The following is a 13,767-nucleotide window of genomic DNA, read 5'->3' as shown; positions in this document are numbered from 1 at the left end:
CGGTGCTGCCGGCGCTCGGTCCCGAGCCGACACGGCACGACTCCATCCACGGCGGCGTCGCCGGCCACTTCCTCCACGGCATCGCTCCCTTGGCGGCGACGTCCACATCAGTAGGACATGCTGCTGCTTTAGCTCTCACTCGCGCTGCTGCTCTGCTCTTGCTCTCGGTCCCCTGCCTGGTCTGCTCTCGCTATTGCTCTTGCTCGCACTGCTGCTCTTACTCTTGCTCTTGCTTGCGATGCTGCTCCGATTTAGCTACACTTCACTCTGATGCCGCCGGGGTGAAGGAAGAACCAGCTGCAGCGGGGAGGGGTGCTCGCCGGAGAGGTACCCCACTATCTATCTTAGGGTTCGGGATGGGGGCGGTGGTCGCCGGCGGTGGCGTGGGGATCGCCGGAGAAAAAGCTCAGCACGGGGGGCCTAGAGGGATGGCCGGGGTGGCGGTGGACCGGTGGTGGGGAGTGTTTTCGGGGCGGGCGGGGCGGCGCATCGCTGGCCGCGGGCGGCAGGGGGCTGCTATTTGGCCGGCTCAGGGGGGTGGAGGTTGAAGATCAACCACAGGCCCTTGATTTCTTATCCAACGACTGCAAAATTGACTGACCAGAGATGAAAAAGTCAGTCGACCGATGTGTAGCCTCACCTTGCTAGTGCGTTCAGTTTCGACAACAAAATTCAGTTTCGACAGCAAAATTCAGTTTTTACATTTAAGTTCAGTTTCGACAATTAAGTTCAGTTTCGACAGTTAAATTCAGTTTCGACAGTTAAGTTCAGAGATGAGCGGTTGATGTGTTTTACATCTAGCACTTTGTGGTTATGTATTTTACGTCATGTATTGGAGATGCTATTAGAATTCCACTCAGGTTAACGTTGTTCGTTGTCTCTCTTGTCCTGCTTCAGCCTCGGCGTCGTACAACTCACCGGAGCTGCTCCAACGACGAAACCCTCCATCACAGCGGAGCAGTACCTCGGGCTCCATCTCCAGACGCCTAAGATCTTCTTCCCCTCCTCCGACAGCCAAGTCAGCCGGAGCATCCTCACCGGCCAACCCAATCACGCTGAGATCGACATGGCTTCGCCAAAGAGGTTGTACACTTGTTGCATCTCTTTTTTACTCTACATGTTATATATATTGTCCACTGAGCACACGGATTTGTTCCTTTAGTGTCTCCTTGAAAGAAAAAACGTAGGAATTTTAATTTTCACTTGTCCTCCTTTTCAAATTCCTATTCATGAAGCACAAGACTAAGAGATAGTAGCATAATAGCATTATAACCGTACATTTTCTTGTGGTTTGACTTAATCTCACCATGCTTCTTTGCATCATGTGATCTTCCAATTGTTGTGAATCAAACACCCAGATTGGCAGAAATCCTGTGTTTTTAAATTCTCTGTTTTGCACGTGCATTCCTATCCTATTCCTGTCTATTTCCTATCCCTGCATTGTTGGAATTCTCCAATTCAAACGAGCCCTTACAGAATTACTTCTCTTACAAATAGTTGTCAAAGAAAACCTTGCGTGGTTTGTCCCGCTCCTGCTGCGCCGTCGTCCACCCCAGCTCAGCTGCTCCAACGACAGAAGGGTCCAGCACAGCAGGGATCCGGCCTCCAGACTGTCTTTCGCCGCCTCAGATCTTCTTCCCCGCCGCTGGCAGCCATGAAAACTGCACTACCATCATCAACCGAGCAGATGACCTCGAGGACTACACGGGTCCGCAAGAGAGGTCGCACTCTTTCGTGTCTGCTTACGTTATGCATCGCTTAATATTACATGCTACTTTATCGTCCTGTTCACCGATTAGACTCTGAGTCAGCTCCAAACTAATGGTCAAACTTGAGTTTTTAAATGGTTGTGGGGTACATATCGGGGCCGCTATCAATAGTATCTATCTACTATCTGGTTAATCTCCGGTGTCTACTATGAGTTTCATGTTGGGTGGGAAACAAACAGTAAAGAAGCCATTATCTGTATTTTTTAACTGAAGCCATTATCTGCCTGCTATTATTGGTTTTGGGTCTATCCACAGGTTGCTACCATCACTCTGGATTTCTGCATGCACTCCTTACATAATCTCACTATGTTTTATTCCTATGCATGACAGTTATTGTAAACAATGGAACTGAACATGTAGAGCAAAAGAGACGAGCCTTGTGTGGCAATAAAATTTCATGCAGACGTCGCTCCATGGTAGGCGCAAAGGCAGCCCCCCTCCACGCATTTCGGATTGTAATCGAGAGGAAGATATCTGTTCTGAGGGGGATTCAGAAGGAGAAGACAACTCCTATTTACCCCCTGAGGTCTTCGCTCTAACTTGGCATGCTGATGTTGGTTATATCATGCATATGGTGTCTTGCATTGCTTACTTTATACATCAAATATGTCATCTGCTTAGTTTAGACATCCTTTGTGCGAATGCCATCTGTTTAGTTTATTCATCGTTTATGTGAATTATGCAACGCCATCTTGTTTAGCCAGGCATCATATATGTGAATTTTGCAATGCCATCCTGCTTAGCCAGTCATCTTATATGTAAATTATATCAGGCCATCCTTTTTTTCGTTACATATTACATTTGTCAACAATGTTATTACATTCAACTGCTCTTCGTGTGCATCAGCCATTTGACACGGTGATGGCAAATTCTGGAGTGAAAACAAGGTCTTCAGAGCAGACTATGCTATCTGACGAAGCGCATATCTCGCTGGTTACGGATAGCTCCTCAGAGGAGGATTCAGAGACAGATGACCAGTCCTATCCCCCCCCGAGGTGTATGCTCTAACTTGGCAGGGTTATGTTGCTCATATCGTGCGTATGGTGTCTCGCATTGCTATGTCATTTGATTAGTTTAGACATGCTTTGTGTGAATGCCACCTGTTCAGTGTCTAATTACCATATATGTGAATTATGCATTGCCATCTTGTTGCAAGACATTATATATGTGAATTATACAATGCTATCTTGTTGCAAAGGCATTATATATGTGAATTATGCAATGCCATGCTGTTTAGCCAATCATCATGTATGTGAATTATATCATGCTATCATTTTTTTGTATTACGTGTTCCATTTGGCGACAACGTTTGTATATTCAACTACTCTTCCTGTGCATCAGCCATTTGAAGCGGTGATGGAAGTATCTGGAGTGAAAACAAGGTATTCAGAGCAGACAATGCTACCTGCTGAAGCAGACATCTTGCTGGTTACAGAGAGCTCCTCAGAGGAGGATTCAGAGACTGATGACCAGTCCTATTTTCCCCCTGAGGTCTATGCTCAAACTTGGCAGGGTTATATTACCCATGTCATGCATGTTGTCTTGCATTGCTTAGTTTTTACATCATATATGGATTGCCATCTGCTTACTTGCTTACTATATAAATCATATATTTGAATTATATCATGCCATCATGTTTACATAGTACATACACATCATCTATCTGAATTATGGCATGGCAACCCATTTAATAAAGACATCATATAGTTATATCATCTCATCCTGTTTAGTGTTTACAGTCATCATATTTTGAATTATGGCATTCTATCCGTGAATGTATGTGAATTATGGCATGCCAACCTATTTAATAAACACATTATATAGTTATGTCATGTCATCCTGTTTACATAGTCTCATATTTTGAACTATGTCTTTCCATCTTTTTTAGTTAGCCATCATAATGTGAAATTGTGTCATGCTATCCTGTTTAGTTAGCCATCATATATGTGAAATTGTGTCATGCTATCCTGTTTGGTTAGACAACATAAATATGAATTATTTCATGCCCTCTTTTATTCCCCACTATCCATTGCACCTGTCTATCATACAATGTCTATACTTTCAATTACTTTTCTTGTTTATCAGCCATTTGAATTGGAGAGCGTGATGGCAGTATCTAAGGGAGTAACAACACGGTCTTCAGAAAAGATAGTGCTACCAGTTGATGCAGATAGAACCACGGTTGTACTTGCCCAAGGACCAGATCCACCACACATAACCCAGACTCTCGCAGATTGTACCCCTACCCAGTTGGACAGAGAACCAGCTACACCCCTTCTAACCCCAACCCCGGCAGATAGTAACCCAGTTCCAGTTGACACAGCACCGTCTCCACCACAGAGCACCCAAACACGAGCAGTTAGTAAGGGAACTGCAGTGCCCAAAGCACGAGGACCACCACTCCGAATCCCAACTCAACGCTTAAAGGAGAAGAAGATTTGTTCTCAGGTCAGGTTCTGTAGCTATGGTTCATACTCCTTTGCTCTTGCATGACTGTATTTACTCATACCAACTATTTTCAAATTTGAAGGATGGAATTGAAACTCCAATGGCGCAACAGGTATGTTTTAAACCTGTTTCTTTAACTGGTTTGCTGTTGTAACCTGCTCTATGTTGATTTCAGTTTCAATTGAATAAACAGTTATGTTCTCATGTCATGCACATTACAAGTGTTGTTATTGCTCTATAGTTACCCACACTTATATTCTGTCTATTCTGCTTTGTCTTGAACAAATATTATTTGAACTGTGTCTCTATCTTGATTTGGCAACAAAAACTAGAATGATATAGACCATAAAGTGACCATGGTACATAGATATATGTTTGTTTCATGCTGTTATCCTGTCCACTTTACTACTGAACTCATTTACCAAAATGAGTTTCATATACAACATGGTAAACATGTGATGTGTCTGCTTGTTTCTCTTTTAGAATGCGGACAAAATATTGGAGAACAGTACCGCGTTATCCAATGGTAAAGGAAGTAATGCAGATAAGGTTCAAGATAGTGAGACATCCCTGTTGGTCTCCAAGAAAGCTGATAAAAACTATCTTGACGACAGTGAGGGAACCCAAAAGTCCTGTCTTGATGTAGTGTTCGAGTTACTGGCCACTACTGCTGGCACAAGCTCTTCGAACTCGCTGCCTGAATCAGTTCGTCTTCTTGAGTCTCAACTTCAAGTTGAAAGACATCGATCAGATGTGCTGCGACAGGAAGCTGAAGGACTGAGGAAGTCCCTGCAGAATTCAGATGCATATTTTCTGGTGCAACAGCAAGCGCTGGAGGATTTAAGCGCCAAACAAGAGAAAGTTAATAAGCTTGCTAAGCATCTTGCCAGCATTATGGGTACCCAGGATATTGTTTCTTGAGATCTTCTGAAGTGGTTTCAGTTCTGGATTTGTTTTGCTGCGGCGTTTATTTGCGCTGGTCGCCAACTTTGACAACCAGTGTATATGATATGCTGCTTTGTTCCCTATATTTGCACTGGTGGCGAACTTTGATGCCCAGTGGATGTAATATGTGTAATAGCCGTGATAGCCTAGCGTTAGTTGCTTGCTTATTTATTTCCTTGTTGTCTTGTTTATTTGTTTGCTTGTAGTCATTGCAGTTCTTTTTCCGCGGTTAGCTAGTGGCTGCAATAACCTATTTTTTAAAACTAGGCCACAATAACCATGGGCTAATATTTACTGTAGTGACACTGGGCCTCCTACTGGCCGTAGAAACAGTGGGCCTTCTACGGGCCGTAGAAACAATGGGCCTTCTACGGGCCGTAGAAACAATGGGCCTTCTGCGGGCCGTATTATCAATGGGCCTTATACGGGCCGTATAATCGATTGGCCAAACATGGGCCAAACAGACCGCATTATGGCCGTAAACGGGCTAGAGTTGGAATCGTCCGTTCATGGGCCGACCATAACGGGCCATCGTTAATAGGCCGTATTTGATGACGCTATGAAATCGGCCCAACGTATTAACGGACCACAAACGGGCCGACTGTAACCACGGGCTGAATTTGGCCCACAAGCAGAAAATGACAGTAACGGGCCGTAAGTAAACGAATGCTGGAAATGAGCCCAAGAATAAATGGGCTCTGAGAAGGCCGAAAGATAACATGGGCTGGAAACGGCCCAACGGAATAACGGGCCGTTAATGGGTATAAAGTGATACACTGTTCATTACGGGCCAGTTTCACCACGGGCCGTTAATGGGTGTAAAGTGATACACTGTTCATTACGGGCCAGTTTCACCACGGGCCGTTAGTAGGCCAAGAGTTACATAGGGCCTCATATGGGCCGAAAGACGTCATGGGCCATACATGGGCCAGAAGTGAAAACGGGCTGGAATCATATTGGATGGCCCAGATGACGCTACTGGGCCTAATTCGGATAGGGCGTAACGGGCCTTGGGTTAGCGGGCTGTAAATGGGCTATATTCGAACAGGCCGTTAACAGGCTTTCCATGGGCCGGCCCGCCAGCTTTTGACCAAGTCAAACGGGCCGGCCTTTTCACAGGAATGGGCCTCTGTTGGGCCGTGCCACATGTCGACGTATCATAGGCGCCTTCCGTCCAATGAGTGGTTGACATCTGTCCCAACGATGAGCCGACACGTGTTTCCTCCAGCCAATGATGATTTTACACGTGGAAAATCCCCATTGGTCGGGGCTGTTAACGGGTTATCGGATCCAAAACCCGGCCCGATAGCTTAACGGCGTTCCGTTACGGTGGATGCCACGTGTCGGTCACCCTTGACGAAAGCACTTCTGTGACGCGCGATTTATCGTCATGGAAGTGGACACTTCCGTGATGATAATTTTGGTAATGTCATGGAACACTTCTACGACAGCACAGGTATGACTATCTTGATTCTGTCATAAATTTGTCATGGATGTACATGCATGACAGAAAACGCGACCTACTGTGACTAACACGTATCATCACGGAAGTGTATTTTTTTGTAGTGTGATATGGGTGCTAGTGCAGGTGCAATACCTCATTCCTTATATAAAGAAATTATGCATGATATTGCACCTGCTGAGATAGAGGAAATTAATGTTACACTTAAGCTTGCCAATAGAGACACTATTTCACCAGTGGGGATTGTTAGAGATGTTGAAGTCTTGTGTGGGAAAGTTAAATATCCTATTGATTTTCTTGTTCTTGGTTCCCCACAAGATAACTTTTGTCCCATTATATTTGGTAGACCCTTCTTGAATACTGTTAGTGCTAAGATAGACTGGAATAAGGATATTGTTTCTATTGGTTTGGGGGTATGTCTCATGAGTTTAATTTTGCAAAGTTTAGTAGACAACCCCATGATAAAGAATTGCTTAGTAAAGATGAAATTGTCGGTCTTTCTACTTTGTCGTGCCTCCTAATGATCCTTTAGAGCAATATTTGCTAGAGCATGAAAATGATATGTTTATGAATGAAAGAAGGGAAATAGATGAAGTATTCTTTAAACAGTGACCTATTTTGAAACACAACTTGCCTGTTGAAATTCTAGGGGATCCTCCTCCACCCAAGGGTGACCCCGTGTTTGAGCTTAAACCTTTACCTGATACTCTTAAATATGCCTATCTTGATGAGAGAGAGATATATCTTGCTATTATTGGTGCTAACCTTTTAGAGCATGAAGAAAAGAAATTATTGAAAACTCTGAAGAATCACCGTGCTTCTATTGGATAACTCATGATGATCCTAAGGGCATAAGTCCCACTCTATGCCAGCATAAATTTTTTTTGGAGAAAGACGCGAAACTGGTTGTTGATCACCAACGACGGTTAAATCCTAAGATGAAAGAAGTGGTAAGTACAGAAATACTAAAGCTTTTGGAGGCAGGTATAATTTATCCCGTTGCTGATAGTCAGTGGGTAAGCCCTATCCATTGTGTCCCTAAGAAGGGAGGTATTACTATTGTTCCTAATGATAAAGATGAATTGATCCCACAAAGAATTGTTACAGATTATAGAATGGTTATTGATTTCCACAAATCAAATAAAGATACTAAAAAGGATCATTACCCGTTACCTTTTATTGATCAAATGCTAGAAAGATCATCCAAACATACACATTTTTGCTTTCTAGAAGGTTATTCTGGTTTCTCTCAAATACGTGTGTCAAAATAGGATCAAGAAAAGACAACTTTTACTTGCCCTTTCGGTACCTTTGCTTATAGACGTATGCCTTTTGGTTTATGAAGGAAATATGGCTAGAGGCAATAATAAAGTTATTATTTATTTCCTTATATCATGATAAATGTTTATTATTCATGCTAGAATTGTATTAACCGGAAACATAATACATGTGTGAATACATAGACAAACAGAGTGTCACTAGTATGCCTCTACTTGACTAGCTCGTTGATCAAAGATGGTTTTGTTTCCTAACCATAGACATGAGTTGTAATTTGATAAACGGGATCACATCATTAGGAGAATGATGTGATTGACTTGACCCATTTCGTCAGCTTAGCACTTGATCGTTTTAGTTTACTGCTATTGCTTTCTTCATGACTTATACATGTTCCTATGACTATGAGATTATGTAACTCCCGATTACCGGAGGAACACTTTGTGTGATACCAAACGTCACAATGTAACTGGGTGATTATAAAGGTGCTCTACAGGTGTCTTTGATGGTACTTGTTGAGTTGACATAGATCAAGATTAGGATTTGTCACTCCGATTGTCGGAGAGGTATCTCCGGGCCCACTCGGTAATGCACATCAGTATAAGCCTTGCAAGCATTGTAACTAATGAGTTAGTTGCGGTATGATGCATTACAGAACGAGTAAAGAGACTTGCCGGTAACAAGATTGAACTAGGTATTGAGATACCGACGATCGAATCTCGGGCAAGTAACATACCGATGACAAAGGGAACAACGTATGCTGCTATGCGATTTGACCAATAAAGATCTTCGTAGAATATGTGGGAGCCAATATGAACATCCAGGTTCCTCTATTGGCCGGAGACGTGTCTCAGTCATGTCTACATAGTTTTCGAACCCGTAGGGTCCGCATGCTTAAAGTTCGGTGACGATCGATATTACGAGTTTTTGTGTTTTGATGTACCAAAGGTAGTTCGGAGTCCCGGATATGATCACGGACATGACGAGGAGTCTCGAAATGGTCGAGACGTAAATATCTATATATTGGACGACTATATTCGGACACTGGAAGTGTTCCGGGTGATTTCGAAGAAAACCGGAGTGCCAAAGGGTTACCGGAACCCCCCTGGGAGAAATAATGGGCCTTATGGGACTTAGTGGAGAGAGAGAGAGCTGGCCTAGGGCAGGCCGCGCCCCCTCCCCCTATGGTCCGAATTGGACTAGGAGAAGGGGGGCGGCGCCCCTTTCCTTCTCCCTCTCCCCCTTCCTTTCCCCCTCCTAGTAGGAGTAGGAAAGAGGGGAGTCCTACTCCTACTAGGAGGAGGACTCCTCCTCCTGGCACGCCATAGAGGGCCGACCAGCCTCCCCCCTTGCTCCTTTATATACGGGGGCAGGGGCACCTATAGACACACAAGTTGATCATTGATCCCTTAGCCACATGCGGTGCCCCCTCCACCATAATCCACCTCGATCATATTGTAGCGGTGCTTAGACGAAGCCCTGCATCGGTAGCAACAGCATCACCGTCATCACACTGTCGTGCTGATGGAAATCTCCCGTGAAGCTTTCCTGGATCGGAGTTCGTGGGACGTCATCGAGCTAAACGTGTGCTGAACTCGGAGGTGCCATGCGTTCGGTACTTGGATCGATCAGATCGTGAAGACGTTTGACTACATCAACCGCGTTCTCATAACGCTTCCTCTTACGGTCTACGAGGGTACATGGACGATACTCTCCCCTCTCGTTGCTATGCATAACCATGATCTTGCATGTTCATAGGAATTTTTTTGAAATTACTACGTTCCCCAATAGTTTATGCAATGCACCTGCTACCTTTCAAAGATGTATGACTGCTATATTCTCTGACTTTTGTGAAAAGATTGTTGAGGTTTTCATGGATGATTTTTCTGTTTATGGAACTTCTTTTGATGATTGCTTAAGCAACCTTGATCGAGTTCTGCAGAGATGTGAAGAAACTAATCTTGTCTTGAATTGGGAGAAGTGCCACTTTATGGTTAATGAAGGTATTGTCTTAGGGCACAAAATTTCTGAAAGAGGTATTGAAGCTGATAAAGCTAAAGTTGATGCTATTGGAAAGATGTCATGTCCTAAGGACATCAAAGGTATAAGAAGTTTCCTTGGTCATACCGGTTTTTATAGGAGGTTCATTAAGTACTTCTCTAAAATTTCTAGGCCTCTAACTAATCTCTTACAAAAAGATGTTCCTTTTGTCTTTGATGATGATTGTGTAGAAGCATTTGAAACACTTAAGAAAGCTTTGATTTCTGCACCTATTGTCCAGCCTCCTGATTGGAATTTACCATTTGAAATTATATGTGATGCTAGTGATTATGTTGTAGGGGTTGTTCTAGGACAAAGAGTTGATAAGAAATTAAATGTTATCCAATATGCTAGTAAAACTCTAGAGAGTGCTCAAAGAAATTATGCTACTACTGAAAAGGAGTGTTTAGCAGTTGTATTTGCTTGTGATAAGTTCAGACCTTATGTAGTTGATTCTAACGTAACTGTTCACACTGATCATGCTGCTATTAAATATCTTATGGAAAAGAAAGATGCTAAACCTAGACTTATTAGATGGGTTCTCTTGCTATAAGAATTTGATTTGCATATTATTGATAGAAAGGGAGCTGAGAACCCCGTTGCAGACAACTTGTCTAGGTTAGAGAATATTCTTGATGACCCACTACCTATTGATGATAGCTTTCGTGATGAATAATTAGCTGTCATAAATGCTTCTCGTACTGCTCCATGGTATGCTGATTATGCTAATTATATTTTTGCTAAATTTATACCACCTAGTTTCACATACCAGCAAAAGAAAAAGTTCTTCTATGATTTAAGACATTGCTTTTGGGATGACCCACACCTTTATAAAGAAGGAGTAGATGGTGTCATTAGACGTTGTGTACCTGAGCATGAACAGGAACAGATCCTACGCTAGTGTCACTTTGAGGCTTATGGAGGACACCATGCTGGAGATAAAACTGCACATAAGGTATTGCAATCCGGTTTTTATTGCCCTACTCTCTTCAAGGATGCCCGTAAGTTTGTCTTGTCTTGTGATGAATGTCAAAGAATTGGTAATATTAGTAGACGTCAGGAAATGCCTATGAATTATTCACTTGTTATTGAACCATTTGATGTCTGGGGCTTTGATTATATGGGACCATTTCCTTCCTCTAATGGGTATACACATATTTTAGTTGTTGTTGATTACGTTACTAAGTGGGTAGAAGCTATTCCAGCTAGTAGTGCTTATCATAACACCTCTATTAAGATGCTTAAAGAAGTTATTTTTCCGAGGTTTGGAGTCCCTAGATATTTAATGGCCGATGGTGGTTCACATTTTATTCATGGTGCTTTTCATAAGATGCATGCTAAGTATGATGTTAATCATAGAATTGCATCTCCATATCATCCACAGTCTAGTGGTCAAGTAGAATTGAGTAATAGAGAGCTTAAATTAATTTTGCAAAAGACTATTAATAGATCTAGGAAGAATTGGTCTAAGAAACTTGATGATGCATTATGGGCCTATAGAACTGCATATAAAAATCGTATGGGCATGTCTCCATATAAAATGGTTTATGGAAAAGCATGTCACTTACCTCTTGAACTAGAACATAAGGCATATTGGGCCATTAAAGAGCTCAATTATGATTTCAAACTTGCCGGTGAGAAGAGGCTTTTTGACATTAGCTCACTTGATGAATGGAGAACCGAGGCCTATGAGAATGCCAAATTGTTTAAAGAAAAAGTTAAAAGATGGCATGAGAAAAGGATACAAAAACGTGAGTTTAATGTAGGTGATTATGTATTATTATACAACTCTCGTTTAAGATTCTTTGCAAGAAAACTCCTCTCTAAATGGGAAGGTCCTTACGTCATCGAGGAGGTATATCGTTCCGGTGACATAAAAATCAACAACTTCGAAGGCACAAATCTGAGGGTGGTGAATGATACGTCTCCATCGTATCTACTTTTCCAAACACTTTTGCCCTTGTTTTGGACTCTAACTTGCATGATTTGAATGGAACTAACCCGGACTGACGCCGTTTTCAGCAGAATTGCCATGGTGTTATTTATGTGCAGAAACAAAAGTTCTTGGAATGACCTGAAACTTCACGGAGCGTCTTTTTGGAAATAATAAAAAATACTGGCAAAAGATCAAGACCAGGGGGCCCACACATTAGCCACGAGGGTGGGTGTTGACCCACAAGTATAGGGGATCTATCGTAGTCCTTCTGATAAGTAAGAGTGTCGAACCCAACGAGGAGCAGAAGGAAATGATAAGCGGTTTTCAGCAACGTATTCTCTGGCGCCGTTGCTGGGGAGTGAAGCGCCTTTGGTAGGTGGAATTTGGTAAGGAAAAATTTATATAGTGTGCTGAAATTTACTGTCACTTGTTACTATGGAAAGTAATCCTGTGAGGGGCTTGTTCAGGGTATCTTCACCCCGACCAGTAGAGCAAAGAGTTGCTCCTCGACCTACTGAACCTATTGAAAATGAATATGAAAATGAAATTCCTTATGAGTGTCCTTCGGGTATGATAGAAAAACTGCTAGCTAATCCTTTTACAGGAGATGAAACAAAGCATCCTGATGAACACCTAATATATGTGGATGAAGTTTGTGGATTATTTAAGCTTGCAGGTATACCCAATGATGTTGCTAAGAAGAAGGTCTTCCCTTTATCTTTGAAGGGAGACGCATTGATATGGTATATGCTATGTGATGATACGAGATCATGGAATTATAGAAGATTGAAATTGAAATTTCATCAAAAGTATAACCCTATGCATCTTGTTCATCATGATCGCAATTATATATATAATTTTTGGCCTCGTGAAGGAGAAAGCATCGCTCAAGCTTGGGGGAGTCTTAAATCAATATTATATTCATGCCCCAATCATGAGCTTCCAAGAGAAACAATTCTTCAAAAAATTTATGCTCGGCTTTCTGAAAATAATCGCACTATGCTTGATACTTCTTGTGCTGGCTCTTTTATGATGAAGACTATTGGATTTAGATGGGATTTATTGGATAGACACTCTGAAGATTGGGACCTCGACAATGGTAAGGAGTCAGGTATGACACCTAAGTTTGATTGTGTTAAATATTTTATGGATACTGATATTTTCCATAAGTTTAGCATTAAATATGGACTTGATTCTGAGATAGTAGCTTCTTTCTATGAATCTTTTGCTACTTATGTTGATCTCCCTAAGGAGAAGTGACTTAAATATCATCCTCCCATAGAAGTAAAACTAGCTGGACCTATTAAAGTTGAAGAAAAGACTGTCACTTATAATGATCCTATTGTTCCTACTTGTTATGTTGAGAAACCACCTTTCCCTGTTAGGATAAAGGATCATGCTAAAGCTTCAACTGTGGTTTGTAAAAGCAATATTAAAACATATACACCTCCTGAGCAAGTTAAAGTAGAACCTAATATTGCTATTGTTAAAGATCTCTTGTCTGATAATATAGATGGGCGTGTTATTTACTTATGTAATGAAACTGCTAGAATTGCTAAACCCAGTGATACAGATAAACCTAGACCTGTGGTAGGCATGCCTGTTATTTCTGTTAAAATAGGAGATCATTGTTATCATGGCTTATGTGATATGGGTGCTAGTGCTAGTGCAATACCTATTGACTTATACAAAGAAATTATGCATGACATTGCACCTGTTGAGTTAGAAGAAATTGATGTTACTATTGAACTTGCTAATAGAGATACTATTTCACCAATGGGAATTGTTAGAGATGTTGAAGTCTTGTGTGGGAAAACTAAATATCCTGCTAATTTTCTTGTTCTTGGTTCCGCACAAGATAGCTTTTGTCCCATTATATTTGGTAGACCCTT

This window comes from Triticum aestivum, chromosome 2A (genome assembly GCF_018294505.1).
Source record: "Triticum aestivum cultivar Chinese Spring chromosome 2A, IWGSC CS RefSeq v2.1, whole genome shotgun sequence".
NCBI lineage: Eukaryota > Viridiplantae > Streptophyta > Magnoliopsida > Poales > Poaceae > Triticum > Triticum aestivum.
Note: the sequence above shows the minus strand (reverse complement) of the source record.